Consider the following 22,512-nt stretch of genomic DNA (forward strand, 5'->3'; position numbering starts at 1 on the left):
ACACAACTATTTAGAAAAATAAGACTAGAACATAGATCTATAAACTCTTTTTCCTCTGGTTTCCTCTAGAAAATTTATGTACAATATATAAATAAATTATACATATATATGATTTTATATTAAAAGTCTCTCATGGAAGGGAAAAAGCATTTACATTTGAAAAATTGATGTGGCTAAAAGATTTTATAGAGAAGTAAGAGTTTCACATGCTATGAAAGAAAATTCTTTTCCTTTAAAGAAAAAAAGGGGGAACCTTTTTTCTGCCAAGGGCCATTTATATATTTATAAAATCATTCCTGAACCATATAAAATTATCAACTTAGAGATCTCAAGCTATAAGAGACGGTTGTATCTAGCTTTCAGCTCATCCAAGTCTGAGGTTGATTATATAAATGATATGGGCTATTCCCCCATTACATGTTTTCCATTACAGCTTTAAAAGTCCTTGATGCCCTAGTTCATTTTGCTTTTTGAAGTCATAGGATGATCAAATGAAAAAGATACTGTACTTAGAGTCAGAACACTTGTGTTCTAGATTTACCATTTCCTAGCTTTGTGAGCCTGAGTAAGTAATTTTGCTACTCTGTAGCTTGGTACTCTCAGCTGAAAAAAAAAAAAGGAAGCATTGGAATAGATCATTGGCTAAGAAGTTTCTCTACTCAGAATATTTCTTTATTATGTCAAAAATGTCATGGGATTAGTTTATCATCTTTCCACAGAAATATAGGATCTTAGATTAGAAGAACTCTCAGTGACTATCTAAGCAACATTATTACAAAAGCTTTTCTTCTAGAGCAACTTGTTTAAAGACTTACCAAGAAGGAAAGCCCACTATATTCAGAGACAGTTCATTCCATTTTATCAATGAGCCTAATAGTTAGGAAGACTTTTTTTATTGGAAATGGGTCTAAATTTGTCTCTGCAATTCAAGTAGTCATATTAATGACATTTGTTGTTGCAAAAATGCATAGTGACAAAAGATTCATAAATTCAATAACATTTCCTGTGAATTTCTATTTTATTAATCACAATAACATCTACCTACATCTGAATACTACTAGGGCATTTCTACATGAGAATTGTTATTTTAATTACATACAGGAGGGAATATTGTCTTATTTATGCATTTCTGGACCTAATGTAATTACTTTGTTCCTCCATTTACTCAAGGATCCCTGGCCTATGTGTAGGCAATCCACTTAGATACTTCCCCATGTTCTCTTCCAACTGTAAATTTCCTGGGATTTTCTTATCTGCGAGCAATTTAAAAGAACAAAACCATAAATATTAGTGTTTTGGAAATTTTATTTTATTTGTAAAACCTAAAAAGAAGAAATAACATTCATTACCTTAAGAAATATAAATATAGGAGAGACCAGATATTGTCGAAACAGAAACTCCTCTGCCACTCATCTTTGATGTCTTAGAAAAGAAAATGAAAAAGAAATTGCAGACAGGATGGTGATCTCCCCTAGAAATGCTGTGTTTGAAAAGAGCTGATAACCAAAGCAATCTAGAAAATCATCACTAATTTACTCCAAACATTGAGGCAAGCATGTTCATAACAGAAGCCTGGGGAGTGGAAGTTATTCATGGTCTCTTTTTTAGGGGACAGTGCCAGTTCCCTTTATTAAAAAAAAAAAAAAAAAGTAATCTCCTACTCACACCTTCATTCCCTGCCTCCTCCCACAGCCTTCCTAGACCAGTAATTTAACATAATGATAGAAAAACTCCCAGATTTTAAGCTAAACTCCAGAGGTAGGAATGGAGAGTTTGCTCCTTTGAACACTACAAGTCTTGATTCCTTTTCTGAGTTTGTCAGAGATTTGTAAAAATCAACAGATTTGTAATGTAAGAGTCAGATAAAAATTAAGATGGCAAGTTGTGTTTTTGTGCAATATTTTTTAGCAAATAATGACCACACAACATCACAGGATTATAGGACTATAGATTTAAAGCTGCAAAGAATCTTAGACATTATCTTGTCCAGTCACTTCTATTTTACAATCAGTGAAACTGAAGACCAGCAAAGTTAAGGTTATTTACTTAACTTAGTAAGTTAAATTACTTAGCTTGTAAGTGTGTGAGAGAATCTAGATGTTCCTCATTCTAAATGCTATTTTCTTTTCAGTTTTTAAGATGAGGAAATGAAGGCATATGGGGTTAAATACTTGTTTAAGATCACACAGCCAGTAAGTGTGGAAGGCTGGATTGAACTGAGGAACATGAGTCTTTCTGAGTGTACTTTGTATTTTATCTTCTATGCCATTTAGCTGCCCTTCTTTAAGAGGAAAGACAAGGATATTATAAAAATATTCCAGTGATAGAATGAAATAAGTGGTTGATTTGTATTTAACTTGTACCAATGGAGCCATGTTCTCATTTAAGTGATTTCTACCTGAATCTACCTGTGCTAGATTCTATTACTTCCAGGGTTTCACATTAAGTGTGACTATTGCCTGTCTCTTCCTTCACAGATAATCCATCTTTTTGGTAGTTTTTGTTATTTTGTGGATACCTGTTCATTTCATGAACTATAATCTGTTCTCCCTCATTGCTTTTGTTGCACAACTCACCCAATTCATTGTTCATCAGGGCTTGATGCTATCTTTATTCTCACTTTCAGTTTCATTCAATTCACACATTTGCTAAATACCTGTTATTCACTAGAAATTCTGTTAGATTCCTAAGATACAAAGACAGAGTGTGACAAAAGTCCCTGTACTCAAAGAGTTTGTGTTTGACTAGGTGAGAACAGCATGTACATCAGAGGTTCTGTAACTTCTTTCATTACACAATATTATTCCTTTCATTGAGGAACTGTGATACAAGAAGCTCACACATGTACGAGTCCAGATTTAAGTTACAAGGAAATTGCACATGTATAATATCTACATAGCCTGGGTTACATCCTATGAGTATCATTAGCATGGTACTTACTGCACAACCTTTGAAAGCCACTGATAGACTCATTGTTGTTTTTCAGTTATTTTTGACTCTAGAATTCCACTAGTTTTCTTGGCAAAGATACTGGATTGGTTTGTTATTTCCCTTTAATCCCTCTAAAATGTAACCTATCCATCTATGGAATGCCCTAGAGTCATCACTCAGTTGATGAAAGAATAAGCATCTACAACTTAAGCCATTTATCTCACTATATATACTGTCTGGCCCTAGACATTGGGCTATACTTCAGTTTTATGTCTTAATCAGATAGGAACTTAGACCATTTTATGATCTGTTTGATTTTACCCATACATTTTCTCCCTTCCCCTTTTCCACACATGAAGAATAAAATCTTTCCTTTTTACATGCTGTGTTCCTCTATGTCTCTCCTTTAAAAAATAATTCTTTTAATTAAAAATGTATCCCTTTTATTTAGATGAAGAAACTGGGGCAAATAGTATCAAGTGACTTTCCCAGTGTCAAAGGGTCCAGATCCACTGTGCCACTTAGTGTCTATACATTGTGATGTATATGATAAGTGACAGCAAACATGTAAAAGGGAAAGCTAATCATGGTAATATATTTTATTCTGGTGTGTGGAAAGGGAGAAGGGAAAAGATATATGGGTGACAGCACAGAGATCATAAAATGACCTGAGTTCATATCTGGCTGAGGCATAAAACTGAAGCACGGCCCAATGTCTAGGGTCAGACAGTATATACAGTGAATTAAATGGGCTAGATTGTGGATACTTACTTATTCTTCCATCAATTGGGTGATGGCTCTAGGACATTCAAAAGATGCGTAGATACATTTTAGAGGAACTAAAGACATACATGTTGGGAAAAACTGGATAAAGAGGCGAACATTTCAGGTCCCTTGGGGAGGGTGCTGATCCAAATTTGGAGAAACTGGTCAGATATGCTATTAAATGAAGAAATGGATTGGGGGTATGACCAGATGATAAACAAGTAACTGTAAAACTTAAATTGAATATTAAAAAGTTGGGTTTATATCAATCCCAACCACCCAAGTGATAGGGGTCATAGCCATTGTAAACAATGACTGAACCCCCCACCCAAGCTTAATTTATTCCATCACAGTCAGTTAGAACAATATTTATCAACATTACATACACCAATAATATTTAATTTCCATCAATCATCAAGTATGCATTTAACATTTTAAAAATTCACAATAATAAAGCACAGGAACTATGTTGTCTTCTTCTTTGTCTTTCCCCATTTTCCAGAAGATAATATAGATTTGAGTGAAAGATGAATTTGAATGTCAGCCACCTGTCACTAACCTTCAGAAATATTTATCTATGAAACTTTCTTTCTTTCGCTTCATTGAAGAAACTGGAGAGTTGATTTTTGGTGTTTTAGTTTGTTTTCTTTTGTTTTCTTTTGACTAGAGAAGAGAAGATTTTGGAAGGGCATGATCAAACATGTAAGAGGCTGTCATAAGGGAAAAAAGAGAAAAGTTTATCCCTCTTATGTTTCACCCCAGAAGCCAGAAGTAGAATTCAGGAACATGTTATAAGAGAGCATGTTTTGGCTCAGCATGAGGAGGTCTGTCCTAATGTTTACAGTGGTTCAGAGACGCATTAGGTTGCCATTGTAGACAGAGAATCCACCATTAGGGTAAGAGAGCAAACAGAGGTTTATTGATTATTTAAGGTTCCTCACCTTTGGAGGATTCTGATTCTAGAAATATTCCTCTGCTAGACCACTTCTAATTAGCTGTCATTTTATGTGTAAAGCTAGAGGGTTGAATTAGACTGTCTTTTATGCAATACACTTAAATTCAACAAACATATATTAAGCAACTTCTGTATTCCAGGCACTGTATCAGCTCCAATAAGATACCAATACCATGATTCCAGGCTCTCCCTAATTTGCATCCCCAGATATGAGCATAGTAGTTAAACAACTATATACCTAAATAACTCCCCCCTGGTGTTAGCTATAGACATTTCCAACTTAAAACCAATTTCAGTCACTAATTTTTGCTCCAAACTTACCTCACAGGGAGGTTGGGAAAATTCAGCAGTATCTTTAATGTGCTTTGTGCTCCTCCGAGAACTTCACCAGAGCTTCAAGGTGGCAATAAAACTATTAGGCATAAGAAAGACATTGCATTTAGTTTGTAGTATTGTTTATTTTAATTACTATTATTTAATCTTCTCCTTAAATCAACTCTTTTTAAAAAAGGCCTTCCCATTATTTCAGAATCACATTGCAATTTGTGTTCAGTACATATTGAATTCAACTGCTGGATTCTCAGGCAAATAATAAAATCTCAGCTGCAGCACATGAATTTTTTAATAGCAGTTGTCAATGATAGTATTGGTAATGATGAGGAAAGAGGATAATAATTGAGATGAAGAAAAATAATGTGCTAATAGAGAAACAAGAATAATAAGGGTAAGAAGTGGTGGAGATGAGGAAGATGATGATGATGATGATGATGATGATGATGATGATGACGACGACGACGATATAAGCATTCAGAGGTCCGTGAATCAAGAAAAAGTGTAGTTACCTCATAGCCTTTGAAGGTTTCCTCGGCTTTTGACTTACTCATCAAAAACTCATCTGTCTTGGGGAACCTTATTTTAGCAAATTCCAGGGGAGTCTTTTATCAGGAGGAAAAAGTGGGTGGACATTTAATTAGAATACTTCCCTCTATCCTACAAAACATATTGTTCCCACACACAGAATAGTGTTCCAGATTTAGAAAAAGCCCACGTGCTAAGAAAGATTACTTCAGATGAGAATTTTCCTGATTTCTAGAAGGATTGTCCCTGATCTTTGACAATAATCCTATCTAAGTTGTCTCTGTAACCTTGAATTTTCTTTCTTGACCAACAAAGAGGAATATCACTTGCTCACAAAAATAAAGTGCTGCTCACAAAAAATAAAATGCCTCTACCTCTTTATATCTCCAGTTCTGTGTATACTTACATATATATGCATATTTCTTAAATCTCTGCAATAATGACTGTTCTTGACCAGCAGCCGTACAGTATCATTGGGAAGGGGGGGGGTTCATCCAAATAAACAAACAAAAAAGATGGATATTTGCAGAGAATCTTAGGGTCATGCAAAGAACAGGGCAATTTTCCTGCAAGCAATTTGTCACATTGTCCTCCTCCAGTTCAGTTCTAGGCTTAACATACCATTTGCTTGCCATGTCTGGTCACATTAGATGTACTGATGGACGTTCATTTAAAGGGTAATAGAGAAGCATCTGATGAGCATGGGAAGACCTCAATGGAAAACACTCAATGAATTATGCAGGAGATACAATATAAAGGTTATTATTGGGGAGATATAAGAACAGAATAAATGAACCAGTTGCCCTTATATTAAGAGTAAAGAATAATAAAAAAAAACAATAGTATGATATACACATAATATTATGATATTTAAATATTCCTTGAATTGTCCACCTACTATTGGACAGCAGGAGGAGGAGTTGGGCAAGAGTCAGGCAAGCAATAAATCAATAAATCAATAGATATGAATTAAACAGTTAATATATGCCAGGCACTCTGCCAAGTGTTGAAGAAGTAAAGAAAGGCAAAAACAAGGTTTCTTCCCTCAAAAGGTGCACATTTAGTGAGGGATATAACAGGTACATTAGGCAGAAATAGAATGGAAGAATGCATCATGATCTGTAACATTGGCAGATAGATCAACATTTATTAAAATTGGCCAACATGTGGATCTTGATTAATTTATATGTAGACATGATTGTGATTTGCTTCTTCTTATAATTTTTGAATATTCCTTCTATTTTCTTGAGAATATGAAGGCAGGTAGAGTTTTCCCCTTAGTGATGTAGAACCCAATTTGATGGCCTTATCCCTGGGTTATGAGCTTCTCTTACTGTTATTTAACAACCGACTATTGGTTGCTAAGATATAGAGATGGAGCTTGTGGTTACTACCTCCACTAATGGTCATCTCCTCCATGCTCTTTCATGCTAAGTGTTTCTTATCTATGATCTCCCCTAAATCTTTCAAAAAGGAATTTACTCTGTATTCTAAAGGATTCCTTCTAACTTTTGCTACAGTAATTCATACTTTCTTACTGATCATGAGAGGAAAATTTAGTGTCCACAGCTAGGAATCTTCCTATCACAAAATTAGGGTCATATATAGTTATATGAAAAATGCTCTGAATCACTATTGATTAGAAAAATGCAAATTAAAACTTCCTCATATTACCTCATACCTCTCAGATTGACTAAGATGATAGGAAATGATAATGATAAATGTTGGAGGGGACATGGGAAAGCTGGGACACTAATGCTTTGTTGGTGGAGTTATGAAATGATCCTACCAGTCTAAAGAGCAATCCGGAAATATGCCCAAAGGGCTGTCAAACTGTGCATAAACTTTGACCCAGCAGTATCATTACTGGGTCTATCTGCCCATAAAGGAGGGAAAAGGATCCATCTGTGCAAAATGTTTGCAGCAGCTCTTTTTGAGGTAGCAAAAAATTGGAAAATGAATAGATGCCCATCAGTTGGGGAATGGTTGAACAAATTGTGGTTTATGAAGATAATGGGATATTATTGTTCTACAAAAAATGATGAACAAGCTTATATTAGAAAGGCCTAGAAAGATTTATTTGAAATGATGTTGAGGGAAACAAGCAGAACCAGGAATACATTGTATACAATAATAGCAAGAATGTGTGACGATCAACTATGAAAGACGATTCTTCTCAGTAGTTCAGTGATCCCAAGCAATCCCAATAGACTTTGATCAGAAAATGCCATCTGCATCCAGAAAAAGAACTAAGGAGATGGAATATAAATCAATAAATGCTATGTTTTCTTCTTTTTTTTGTTGTTTTTTATCTCTCCCATGATTTTTCTCTTTTGTCCTGATTTTTCTCTTCCAACATGATTCATAAAGCAACATGTGTTAAAAATAAATAAAAAAGGAATATTCCTATCACTGTAGAAGAAGAAGCAAGACATATAGAATAGAAAGACATCTTGTTGCCTTTGTTTTTATTTTCATTTTTTGGGTTTGCTTGGTTATAGGAATCATTAGTGAACAATAATGAAGCTCTCTGCATTCAATTACCCTTTCATGTATGGGCTGGATTAGATGGGCTACGCCATCTCTTCCAACTCTTAAAACTGATGATACTGGAGTTTGGGTAAAGACACTTATCTCAGGGTGCCACCAGTAATGTCCTTTAAGTCTTTCTAGATTAGTTTCAATCAAAAATTTTATTCAGCTAACAAAACTTTTGAGATCCTATGGCTGCTTCAGATGAGATATGGAAATAAGTCCCATTGTTTGTGAACTTGGTATATCTAACATAACTCTGAGTCCCTTTTTTTTGTTTGTTTTAAGTCTCTTTCTTCTATATGGCAACAGAGGATGTCTGACTTGCCAAATTTCATTTACTGGCTTTTGAGAAATAAAAGAATTGAGATCCAAGATACTTTGGTTCTAATTATTGTCCTTCCTTGACTTTACTTCCTCAAACTTTTCCAGTCCTTCATTTTGCTCTGATAATGAGAAAGTCAAACTGACCTTAGACCCTGTGTGGAAATTTCGCACCTTTCCTAAGATATTGCCTAGATCCTGTGGATTGGTACCTATTTATTGTTTGCTCGTGTTTGGGACTCTAATCGACATTCACATGGATGTTTGGATAATCTGGAACATTTCACTCAAGTCCAGCAAGTATTTTTTGAAAGACTACCTTTTTTCTTCACCTGATTTTCTTAGAATCCCTACCTTCTTTCAAGACTAAGCATCTTCTAAAGATGTTTCCTCTTGCACTCATGTCTTAGTGTCTTCTTCCTCCTCAAATCACCTTGGGTTTTGTATCTCTTGTTCATAAACCTATTTGTGTGTGTCTGTGTGTGTGTGTGTACATGTCATTTCCCTCAACTAGATTGAAAGCTCCTTGATGATGGGCATGAATTTACCTTGTTTTTGTATTCCCAGTGCCTGAAAATGCCCAGCATATAATGGCCACTTATTTTTCATTGATGTTCCCATCCCCAGAAATTGTGTTGGGAATCAAAAGTTGGCAAATTAAAAAGAATACAATTTTCTATCCCATCATCCTTCAGTGCAAACAGTACCAATCCTTATACTCAATCAAGATGATATTTCTCAATGAAAAATATCAATGGACAATTACTGTATCCAAAATACCACTTTATGCCATAATTTGCCATCAAATTTTCATTGTACCACTATCTAACTGTGTGATCTTAAACCTCAAAGAGCTAAGATGCCTTTTTTTTAAATAAAGGATTTAGAAGAAGAGATTTTCAACTTCCCTTCCAATGGAGATATTTCATGATTTCAAGGAGAGAGAAGATGGACAAAAATAGAAAGGTCCATCCTTCCTGTCAACTCTGAGTTCTGGTGCTTGCTCACTGGGCAAGCCCTAAAGCCTCTGTGTACTGCAGTTTCTTCACCTGAAGATAATAACTACCATATCTAAGTAATTAGATTGCTTCAATGCTTAAATTAAATAGTCTATATAAAATGTTGGAAATCCAAAAGCACTAGGTTAAGGTCATCTGCTAATTAAAGATTACTATAAGTTCTCCATCAAAGAAAACAACTTTATTAGAGCCTACTAGAAAACAGGTTTATTTTTTTTTTCTTCTGCAAGTGGAGAAAAGAGAAAAGGGAGAAATTCCTTAGAAGTTTTACATTTGAAAAAGGTTAAAGTTGAATGGTACAGGCAAAAGCCCACTGAATTCTGAGTCTTGGTAGCTGAATTTGAATTCTGATGTTTCCTGTATGACCTCAGGCAAATCCTTTCCCCTCTTTGCACCACAAATTTCTCAATTATATAATAGGAAATTTGGATGAGATTATTAGAGCTGGCCTGGATTAACCTGAGGATCTAAACCTATATCATCTAATTTAATGAAGATTCAAGATACAATGATGAAAAAAATTTGAAAATAATTAACTAACAATAAAGTAAAACAACAATTTTTGAATTAGAAGCTGACCTATCTTTAGTGATTCTTTTAAATTATTATCTAAATTATCTAAATATTTATAATTACTCAGCAACCAGGGACCTTAGGTAGAACTAATTAATGAAAATTGTTTTCAATCCCTAAGTGATAGTATACTTTTAATAAATAAATGCTGTATGGTTGATTTTAAAAAGGTAGGTTTTAAATGTTTATAAATTCATTATAGCTTAAGAGTTGAAAGGGATTTTAGAAGTGACCTAATGTAAAAGCTACCTGTATGTCTGAGTGGGATTGGAGTTTCATGGCAGTAAGGTCGGCTTCATTTTTCTGTCTCTGTTGCCTACTTTTAGCAAAGAGCATGGCATATATGAGACATTAAATAATTATTTATTTTTCCTTCCTTTCCTTCCTTCTTGCCTTCCTTTACTGCTTCTACTCTCCCTCCTTCTTTCCTGCCCTTCCTTGCTTGCTTGCTTGCTTGCTTCCTTCCTTCCTTCTTTGCTTCCTCCTACCAATTCCCAGATATGTGACAGCATTGTGCCCATGATCAAATAGTCATTAAGTGGCAGAGCTGGAATTTAAAATAAGAATGCATTCCCTATATAGTACCAACATATGTGATGAGTAAGTTCATAAACTATCCCACAAAGCCAATTTTGTCCATTATATATGTAAATATTAGGATTACCATAGGATCTAGTCACTACATATAATAATGCTTTTATATGAGAGTTATGCTTTGAATTCTATTTAGAGGGTACCAGAAATATGTCCCCTATTCAGTGATCTTAATGTTAAGAGTGGATACAAACCCAAATGGCATAAAAGCCCTAAATGTCGTTAATCTGGGAACAAATCTGAGTTTGAAAAGGAAGTTTGGAACAGGGATATAATTTCAGGTTGAAGTCAGAATGGCAGAAAAATCAAGCCAAAGAATGTAGGAAATCAAAGTATAGGTATGTGAGCATGTAAGCAGTGACTATGAGAGAAATGGAAAGAGAATGGACATGACTTCTCAACCAAGGCTGGAGAAAAGGAAGGAGGCTGATAATGGGAAGTCTGGGAGGGCTATACATGTGAGAGATTCCTAAAAACCAGAAAGTACCTGGAATTGGGAAAAAATCAGAGATAAATCATAAGACATGATACTCTCTGTCTAATAAAATACAGAGGCAAGTTCATAAGGAAATGCTAGATTTGATGCTTCTTTTGACATAATGCAGATACCAAAGAACAAAGTGACGTTATTCTGTATCCTTTACTACACCACTGACAACATTGTCTGGAAGGTATAAACATGAAAAGACCATCTCTGTTTTCTAAATTATTTTTTGATCTTTGATCAGATTTTTTAGAAATCATAAATGAATGAAAAGTATTCTATAAGAAAAGATGAGATGTACTTCTAGTAAGTTGAATAGAAACTGATGAATATATAAAGATGTGTATGTGTATATACATTCATGTTTGTGTGTATATACATATATATATATATATATATATATATATGTATGCATGTATGTGTGTATGTATAGAAGCAGCATGGCAAATAGACCTCAAATTTAGGAAGATATGGGTTCAACTATTTTTGACCCATTTTAGCTGTGTGACCCTGGTTAAATCACTCAATCACTCAATGCTCTAAGAGAGACTTTAATTAATGCTTTAATAGAGAAAATCCCAACCTACATATATACATGTTTCTTCCCCTGTGAGATCCCTCTATTAATGATATTATAAGTATAAACATTATTTCTGTTCTCTAACATTTTCCATCTCCATAAAGTCACACTTTATCTCTCTCTTTCTCTCTCAACCATTCTGATTCTCATTGGCTACCAGTAGGTCCCGAATCAAGCCCTATTCGATCATTGTTTGGGTCCCAGTTGATGCAGATTGAATGTAAATGATAATTTATTCTGCTTTGGCCAGAAACCCTGAGAGTCTTCCTCTCCCTGATTTATTTCTTTAGTTTTTTTTTTTTTTTTTTTGGACGAAGTGAAAGAGGAAAAGTTTTTGCTTTTATTGCTATCTAGCCTTAATACTTAATGAGTATAAATTCAATTAAATTGAAGACCTTAGCTTAAAAAGGCCAAGGTCTCCCATTTTCATCCAGAGTCATCTCCAGTCATCTTGATCTATATCTTGCCACTGGCCCCAGATGGCTCGAGAGGGGAAAGTAAGACAGGTGACCTTGCCCAGCCCTCCCTCCCTTAAATTCATTTGCATGTTATGGCATCACCTCCCTGATGTGATGGTCCTTTTCAAGAAGGAAGGATAAACAACAATCAAATTCATGCATGCGTGCACACATATACATATGTGGAAAATTGTCCCATACATACTCTAATTGGATTCAGAGAGCATCTTTCTTCATATGGCTTTTATTTTTTAATTTGTGCATTCATAATCATCAAAATGACTTAATTGCTCTTAATATAATATCACGATTACTATACAAAGTGTTCTCCTGGTTCTTCTGCTCACTCTGTTCTTCATCAAATCATAGCCTTTCTTGAACATTAGGCATTAAGTTGTGAAGAGGTAGGGATATGGAACTGAGCAGATGAAATCATGTATCCTTAAAAATATCATGTATGATAGCTCCATGACACAGCAATAGTATTGTAATAGTAAGAGATGAACAGCACTAGTGCCACGCTGATATCTAGTGACTATTCAGAAAACTAGAGAAAGATTTCATTATAACTGGTAGATTCCTTTTTGAAAAAAAAATTGGAAGGGTGTGAGCAATGACAGGCTGCCACATATTACAACAGAAGAATTAAATAAGAAAAATGGTAAAAATGATATCATCAGAAGGAATGTAAAAGAAAAAAAAAAGAAACGAACAGTTATATATAAAAATCAAGATTCAGCATCCTGTATTTAAATCAAAGATAGCCTCAGCATTTAAGGATTTTCAAGGCTGCTTTAAATTCATATTAATTCATGAGAAGAAGGATAATACAATGCAAAGGACATTGGAATTGAAGTCATAAATAACATGGATTTGAATCCTGCTTCAAATACTTACTATCAGGTTAACTATAGACAAGTTGATTTATCTCCTCAGACTTGGTTTCTTTACCTGTTAAAAGAGAATAATAATAAGAAGAATACCTACCTGACTAGGTCTTTGTGAGGAATAAATGAAATGTTTTGTGTCAATTATTTTGCACACCTTGAAGTAATCTATAAATGAATGGATAAAAGAAAGCTTTGATTAAGCTTCTACTATGTGCCTAATAGTGTGCTAACAGCTGACTTACAAATATTAATGCAAAAACAAAAGTCCTTGAGATCAAGAGGCATATATCCTAATAGTGCAAACAAAATGAATAGAGAAGTGATGAGCAGCTTGAAGGCATTGGTGTTTATTAAAGTAAGCTACTATTATTTTTATTATTGATAACTGCATATTGAAATTGAATTACTTCTTTCAATAATCCCCAAGCTATTTTTATATGTAAAGATACTATGCTATTAGTGAATAACCAAATGTATTTCTTGGCATTTGTTTTAAATATATTTGATTCTGATGAAGAAGAGATAGTCTATTGGGAAAATTTTGCATTTCCACTGAGATTCCCTACAAAGTTTTATAGTCTTTTCCAAAAGTGACAGTAATTTCAGTTATGGGTGACATCATTTTGGGGGTCACTTCTCAAAGATAGAAATCAAATAGTATCTCAGAGTAATTCAGCTCTGTTTTTTTAGTTATTGGGTTTGGGTTAAAGCAAAAAGAATAGAAAAGATGACTATTTATGGATTACCCTGGACAAGTCCCTTTCCACTCTGCAATTCAATTTTATTTTCTTTAAATTGAGCATTTGCATTATGGAATCCAGGAGGTTCCTTCCTACAATAATATCTGTAATCCTCAATAACAATACAAGTATATCTTGGTATTTCTATTTTCCTTCCTATGTAGAGAAGGAATTAGTATGAATTTCAGGAATTAGTATGCTTATTTATCATATTACTTATTTTATTAATAGTATTAAGTATTAGTATACTTATTTATCATATTACGTGCCTTTTTGAAGGGCCAATTTTGAGAACTTCTACACTAGGGAATATTGCAACCTAGTGAGGCAAAGACAAATTAAATGATTTGCCTAAATTCACTTAGACAACAGTGTCTGAAAGATACAAAGCAGTGAGCCAAGCCAAGAATTCTGTGTGAACAAAATGGTGTCATGTTCAAGGAATTGAAGGAGTCTTAAAAGTTATCTGCTGTAATCATTACAGCCCTTTTATAAGAAACCAAACAAGAGGCCATCTGAATTTTGTATGAAGACCATCAATTAAAGAGAACTCATTTCTCCATCCCCAATTCTGCTTTTGAATCATCAGACTCTTAGTAAGTTTGCCTCCATGTGGATTTTAATCATCTATTCCAGTTCTCTTCTTGGAATGAAATGGACTCATCCTTATTCTTCTAAAACATAACTGTCCTTCAAATACTTGAAGACTGATATGATGGCATATCATCTCCACCAGGATCCTTTTTACCAATTCTTTCAGCCAATATTTGATAGCCCTGACTTTTGTTTCTGTCCACTCTCTTGGTAGCCTTTTGTTGGATAAATTATAGCTTACCGATGTTTCTTCTAAAGTAAACTAATATGGTTATGCTATTTTAATGGTCAAACATATTCCTAAATGAGAAATAAGGAGGAAAAATTCCTTCTTTTCTTTGCAGAAGTGGAGAGCTACAGCAATGGAATATTATTATATTTTTGGACTTGGTTGGTGTGTTGATTAGTTTTGCAGAACAGTTTTATTTTATTTTACTTTTTTATTGTTTTTATAGGAGATACTAGAGGGAACAAATTTGAAAATTAAGATGATATAGTAACATGATGGAAATAAAATTGATCATTAAAATAGAGTAGGACACAATATTCTGGAGGTGCCCTATCATTTCCATTACTCTGAGCACTTTGCATTAATTAAGAAAATCTAATATTATGTTGGCTCTTTGGGCTGCCAGGTCACACTGATGACAAATATTGAGGTTATATATCATCCACAAACCCCAGCTCCTTTTCATATAGTTTATGAAATCATTTTCCTCATATAATGCTTTTGTGGTGATTGTTATAAATTCATTAGTCTGCTAGATATAACGAGAGACTGTCTATATCATGTAGATATCACTAGATAAAAATTGATGATTTTTCATTGACTGAAGATATACTCTTTATTTTGTTATTAATCATTGTTGGGCAATTCACTTGTCTTATGGGTCTCAGGTTCTTTATTTGTAAAACATTAAAATGGGTGATATTGCTGCCCTTTGAGATACTTTTGAGGTTCAATGTGTCTTAGTTCAGAGCCAAGTTTGCATGTTAGAGCTTTTGTATTATGTGTGTCACATTCTTAAATTTCTACAAGTGATGATTTTAAAAAATAATGAATTAATGTCACATAGAAACCAGCAGAACCTGTTTTATGTGAAGTTTATGATCTGCAGAATGCTTCTAATTTTGAATACTTCTCAATGAATTGACTAAAATGTTCTCTATATCTCAGCTTTCACAGACATACAATTGCATGCCAGTGACGTTGGTGCTATAGGGCCTGCAAAAGACCAATGGTGGAAGTTTATTTTCAAATCATGAGTGGGTTCCTGAGATTTTATTATCAACATTTCCAGCCCTCCTTCCAGCAATAATAGCAATAGCTAATGCACCACAGAGAAGAAGCTATATGTTTCTATGAACACAGAAAAAGAAACAGAGACACAGACTGAAAGACAGACGGAGATAAGGACAAATAGGGAAGAAAAGAGACAGAGGAAGATAGAAATAAAAAGAAAGAGACAAAAAAAGGTGTGAGACAAAAAGATGGAGGATAGGAAAGGGAAAGAGCAAGGAAGGAGGAAGGAAGAAAGAGGAGAGAGAGAGAGAGAGAGAGAGAGAGAGAGAGAGAGAGAGAGAGAGAGAGAGAGAGAGAGAGAGAGAGAGAGAGAGAACAATAGGAGAATAGGAGAGGAAAGAAAGAAAGGGATGGGAAAAAGAAGGATCAAGTATGTAGTAGTACTTGGAAGTGCTGACAAAGAAATGACAAAGATAGAACAGAAATGAAGAAAAATATAAAGGAAAGAAGAAGGAGGGAGGGAGGGAGGAGGGAAAGTAATAAGAATGAAGGGAAGGAAGGAATAAAAAAGAAATGAATGAAAGAAGGGAAGGAGAGAAAAGGAGGAAGAGAAAACTGACATTTCAATATCAAATAGCATGGAATATATATGATAATGGAAATTATAAGGATAAGAGAAACCTTTGCTTTTTTTCTTCTTCTAATAGTAATTTAGACATTAAGACATTCAATTAAAAGTATGAAAAAAGAAAACCCAATAAAGGTGTCCATTACTGCATGTATGTCCATGTACTTGTGTCTACTTTTTATGTTTTTGCCACTCAAGTTTACTCCTATTCAGGATTTCTTTTGGTAACAATACAATTGGCGTACTTTGAGATAATATTGTCTCCAAAAGATTAGCTACATAAAAAGAACATTTATTAAGCATTTACTATGTGTGGGGCATTGTATTAATAGCTGATGATACAGAAACAATATCATTCTTCCTTACATTTCACTAAAGGAAGGAAGCCAAAGAATATAGAGAAAATGGAAAATGATAGAAAAAAAAAGCAGAGAAAGAATACCTTGATTCTGTTAAATATTAATTTAAGAGATCATCAGTTTAAACTTTTAAGAGTAGTTAAGGCCAAAAATATAAGATTAAGACCAATCTTCTATTAGTGAATTAAAAAAAAAAATGTAGACCTGGCCTAGGTTACTGAAACAACCTATTGCTGGACCTTAGGTAAAAACCTTCTAGAGGGAGTTTCTTACTATCTGATTGGTTTAGGGAACTCCCAGATGACAAAACTTTCATCCCCAATGCAGATGGATATCCTTGGTGTGTCTGGTAGTCTTAGCAAATTGCCTAGGCCATTGAGAGGCAAAATGACTGGACCAAGGTGACATTTCTCAGTAGAAAATTTCTCAGCAGAAAAACTCCAATGTTGTTTTTTATATATCAATGTCAACTTTCTCTCTCTACTATGCCATGTGCCCTCTCATAGAAATGTGCCATTTCTTTAAAAATTGGGGAAACAATCTTATTTAAAAGTATCATTTAATTACTGGTGATGTTCATGTATCCCTTAGCAACAGCAATTAATGCGATTCTGAAGCTGTGGGATAAACAGTGAAGCTGGACTCTCCAGGAAATTAATTAGAGGGTAGTTGTATTGCATCTGTCAATGAACAACATGTTCGATGTAAAACATACCTAAGTAAACAGTCACAAGGGAACTTTTTATACCAAAATTAACAGATTTATCTGATTATTAAAATCTTGCCATTGTTCAGGAATAAGGAATAATATTGAAAAATAGAAGTGGTTGTACTATTTTGGGAAAGAAAATAATCTTTGGAATCATCAAAAATGACTGTAACAATTTTATGAGCTCAGAGACCCAGCAGCATTGCTTCGAGAATTCTAAGACTCTTAATCTTGCAATGCTTCTACTTCATATTATCATTCTTTTCCAGTTTCTAACCACCATTTTCCATTTGCTAGATTTTCTGGCTGGGATGTGCCATGAGATGCAGTTTAAACTCTGATTCAGGGAGATGAGAAGATAAGCTATCTGTATGACAGAACTAGCAGCAAAAATAAGTCAAGTGTCTTTCTCAAAGAAATGGAATGTCACCATCAATTCTTGGTTTCTGGAATCATACTAGTTCTTGAATATGGATATCCCACTAAGCCAGGAAACTCTAGGTACTTACAGTTGATCCTAATTATTTATTTAATGTAATCAGTCAATAAATAATTATTGAGGACCTACTATGTGCCAGTTCCTAACCTAAGCACTGGGGATAATTTCTTGTTATATCAAATTAGAAAATATACAAGGATTATAGAGTTATAGCTGGAAGTGGACCTCTGAGGTAATTGCATCAAAGAAAATGAAAAAAAAAAAAACTGAGTCCCAGCGAAGTGGGATAGTTACAAGGTTATAAGAAAAAGTAAGGAGCAGAAAATAAGAGAAGAAAGTTCAGAAAGAGATGGAGAAGAAATATTATATGGTCAACATGCATGTAATAGATAACTATGGCTCTTTATGTATTTTCTTTCTCCTTTGTATATGGTAATGTTCATTTTGCTGATTTTTTAAAATCAAATTTATTGTAATTTTATTTAAGTAAGAGGCAGATTTGATATTTCAAGCCCGAATCATGAGATTGGATGTCTTCGAATCTAGAATCTTTTGATTTGAACACAGGTTTTCTGACTGAGAATGAGTGTTCATTTTACTATTCCATGGTGCCTCCAGGGAAAACAAAGGACAATGTAGTGGTGACCTCTTTTTCCCCACTCTGGCTTCTGGGAATACTTTACCATCGAATTGTTCTGGCAAAAGATTCCAGGGCCAATGCAGACATTCATCACAGAGACTGCTTTCAATGTACATGTGGATTTCCGAGCCTCCAGCAACTCAGCAATTGAAGTTCTTTCATTTAGGAGGCTGTAGATCATTACTGTGGTTGGGAGCTGAGTTTCGACGACTCTCAGGAAGGAAATGATGATCTGGGCAATGACTTCTAATATTCTGATGCATATGATTGGCAGATAGCTGTCATGTTGTCCTGTCTAGCGTTCCTGTTTCATCCTGAATCCCATTTCTCCAATTCAAAGAGTAGCCATTCTAGTTACCTGCTGCCTGAAAATATCTCAGTAACCCTGGCCCTACAGAATGCAAGCTCTGGGCAGCCTTCCAAGAGCTCTTTGGAGATGTTTATGGCACATGTGCCAATGGCATCATCATCACATAAATATGAACCACTAACTGGGAAACCATCCTAAAAATGTCATTTCCTCCTGCAGGTTTTCTATAGTGACCAGGGCAGCTGGTAAATCTTTTTGGTGGAAAATTTAAACTGAGCTCAAATTTTACTTTTGATTTTGAATGCCTCCCCAGATAATTTCCTGTTTTCTTGATGGTTGGAGGATAGAGAGAAAGACATTCTCTCTCTCTCTCTCTCTCTCTCTCTCTCTCTCTCTCTCTCTCTCTCTCTCTCTCTCTCTCTCTCTCTCTCTCTCTCTCTGTCTCTCTCTGTCTCTCTCTCTCTCTCTCTCACACACACACACACACACACACACACACACTCTTTCTTTCCTTCTTTCTCCATCTTTACTGAAGCAGTGAATTAGATCCTCTTCTTGCTTCTATTATTGGATTTGCTATTCTGGTATGGAGAATTATGTAATGGTTTCTATACTCCATGTCCTGTGTCCGCAGTATTCAGAGAAGACTAAGATTTAGGGCAATAAAGTATCTTACAGGACATATCATTCATTTGATTGATGAGAAAACTGAGATCCAAAGATAGAAAATGGCAACCAAAATCATTCCACTGGTAAATAGGAAAGATAGGACTTAAATCCAAGTTGTCTAACTCTAAATCCTGTGCCCATTCCAAGCCACCTTGGCCAGAGCTGATTCTGGCTATGAGCATGCTAAGGATTTCCAAAGAGTAGTTACTTATAATGCTCAGGACTCAGGTCAGACACTGTTTCAGCTGAAACTTACTGAGAGAGAATAGGGAACATCACGCAATGCTCACAGTGGGGCTTTAAGCCATGATTTGTCTGTCAAATCATTACCTATAAAGCTTTTTGGTTTTTCTTCACTTTAATAAAATACTCCCTTTGGTCTACTGCATGCAGTGTGTTTTCAAGAGCAAGGAAAGAAAGGATCATATATTTGGAGCCTAAAGGGACCTTGGGGACCATTGAATCCAACTTCCTTATTTTATTATTGAGGAAACTGAGGCCAAAAGAGATTCAATGATGTTTCTCAAGTCATACAGAGAGTAAAAAAAAATCTCGAGCTAAAAGAGAGCTTAAAGATTATATAGTCCAGCCCTCTTAGTCTATGGACAAAGAAACTAAGCCCCAAAAGTTAAGTGGCTTATCTGGAATCCCACAGTTAGTAAGGAAGACTCTAGATGTTAATTCACAGTTACTGACTTCCATTTCAAAGTTCTTTTTATGGTGTCACACAAAGCGTCATGTATCCTCTATAAGATTACAAAGCCTCCTGGAGTTCAAAAGGCATATATCCATGTTCACTCATGTAAAAAGTGGGAAAGCCTAAATGAAAATGGAAAATTCTAGCCCCCTTCCCAATATATCATGAGACTTATTCTGATTGACTAGAAAGATTTTCCCAAAATTCCAAGTTGGGGTTAGCATTATTAAAGCATTTGGTTAATGATATTTTAAATCTACATAGATAGTATCATAAAGATTCAACTTGCAAAAGATACAGAATGCAAGTAACTGTCACCATCTAGCACATAGAATGACTTAATAGACGATTATTAACTAAATTATTGATTAAATTTATCCTTTTGAATTCAAAATATGGAAGAGACAAAACATCTGTTGAATAGTAATTGATGTTTTGTCTCTTCCATATTTTGAATTCACAAAAAGGGAGCCTGGTAGTTTACAGAAAAGCAGGAGGGAGAAGGCAGTATGGGAGGATATATGGGTACCATGAATAAGGGACAAGGTTCTGGGCAGCCAGAGATCACATGCTTGCACACCACAGGCAGGGAAGGAAGGGGATCTGTTTGTGCACATGGAAATAAAAAAGATTATCAGGGCTCTGTTGTTGAGACTTTGTCTCTCCAGTTTCTGAGTCGGCATCATTAACAGAATTTAGCACCTAGACCAGGCTTGAGATTTGAGGCAGGTCATTGAGTCATGACTTCTGGTATACCTCATTCTAAGTTATTTCTCCCTATAAATAAGCTTCTGGGTCTTGGAAAGTCGTAGCTGCTGTAGATCTAACTCAAGTGAAAAAAAAACAAATAAGTCTGAGTTGGACTTTGGGAAGTAGTATTCAAAGTAGTCTCTCAATTGGCCAAAAACTTGCCAATAGTTTTTTTTTTGTTTGTTTGTTTTGTTTTGTTTTGTTTTTTCCTTTTTTCTCCAAGATTTTCTCTCAAGCAGTACATTCACATTGAAGACTTCTGATTACTCTATTTAACACACAACCAAATGGCCAATTTTCAAACTGCTGTTATTCATTCCTCTGTTTGGAAATTACTTTTCCATAGTACTTTTATAGCTCTGAGGCACTTACTCTACAATGTGGATTATAGTGGTCTAGGACTGAGTTTTATACTCTTTCTAGGCTATAAGCTCTTTGTAGGAAGAAGTAAGTGGGCAGGATAAAATTTAGAGTTTGGAAGACATGAATTTAAATGTTGTCTCTTACACATAAAATCTGTGACTTGGGGAGACTCTCAGCTTCTCTGTTCCTTCATTTCCCCATCTGTAAAATGAGGGGATTGAATTCACTGCCCTTTAAGGTCAATTTTAGCTCTAAGTCTATGAACCAATCATTTCTGGTATATTTCTGATATAAACCTTTATTGTTTCCCAATGTGATGATTTGTGCATAATGAGATCTTAATAAATGTGAGCTACATAGACTTTTATTTTCAAAATGTATACGAAGACAATTTTTCAAAATTCATCCTTGCAAAAACCTTGTATTCCAAGTTTTTTTCTCCTTACCTTCCCCCTAATCTTTCCCTAGACAGAAAGTAATTCAATATGTGGTAAATATGTGCAGTTCTCTATATATTTCCACAATGATTATGTTGCACCAAAAAAAAAATCAGATCAAAAAGGAAAAAAAAATGAGAAAGAAAATTAAAAGCAAACAAACAACAACAAAGAAAGTACCATGCTGTGATCCACACTCAATCCCCATAGTCCTCTTTTTGGTTGCAGATGGCTTTCTCCATCACCAGTCTATTGGAATTAGCCTGAATCACCTCATTGTTGAAAAGTCATGTGCATCAGAATTAATTGTCGCATAATTTTATTGTTGCTGTGTAAAATGTTCTCTTGGTTCTACTCACGTCACTTAGCATTCATTCATGTAAGTCTTCCCAGGCCTTTCCAAATTTATCTTGCTGATTGATTCTTATAGAACGATATATACTGTGCTTTTTGCAGACAAAATGTGATTGATTTGATTTTAAATCCTGATTACAACTTATTATTTGTATGTTCTTGAAAAAGATCAATAGGGGACTGTAGTAAACCCCTGGAATGCCAAGACAAGGAAAAAGCTCATATAATCCCTTTGGACTTCTGTTGTCTCACTTGTAAAATGACATGGTCGTACTTATTGAGATCTCATGTCCCTCCTGTTCAGAATCTATGATTCCACAATCCCAAATACTCCCTTTAGTCTACTGCATGCAGTGTGTTTTCAAGAGCAAGGAAAGAAAGGATCTCTGATGAGATAGATGATGTATTATAGTCCCTGCCAAATCTCAATCCATAATCCCAAAATATCTGTCATTCATCCATATCTTCTATGATTTCTCAGCACTCTGGTAGTTGAATACACAACCAATTTTTTTGCTATTGTTAGCATGTGGTTTTAGATCTTTGTAAAGGGCTGAAACTCTGAATTGATGCACTGAGGTTGGACAACCAAGCACTTAAGGCTAATTACTGATTGG

The 22,512-nt window shown here is 34.8% G+C and overlaps 1 protein-coding gene across 2 annotated transcripts in view; it reads left to right on the forward strand.

Moving 5' to 3' along the window:
• The window catches only part of CTNNA3 (catenin alpha 3), a 2,038,107-nt gene that overhangs the window by 1,017,347 nt on the left and 998,248 nt on the right, over positions 1 to 22,512 (forward strand). The gene's annotated exons all lie outside the window — the stretch shown is intronic.

Source organism: Sminthopsis crassicaudata, chromosome 2, assembly GCF_048593235.1.
Source record: "Sminthopsis crassicaudata isolate SCR6 chromosome 2, ASM4859323v1, whole genome shotgun sequence".
NCBI classification, from domain to species: Eukaryota; Metazoa; Chordata; class Mammalia; order Dasyuromorphia; family Dasyuridae; genus Sminthopsis; species Sminthopsis crassicaudata.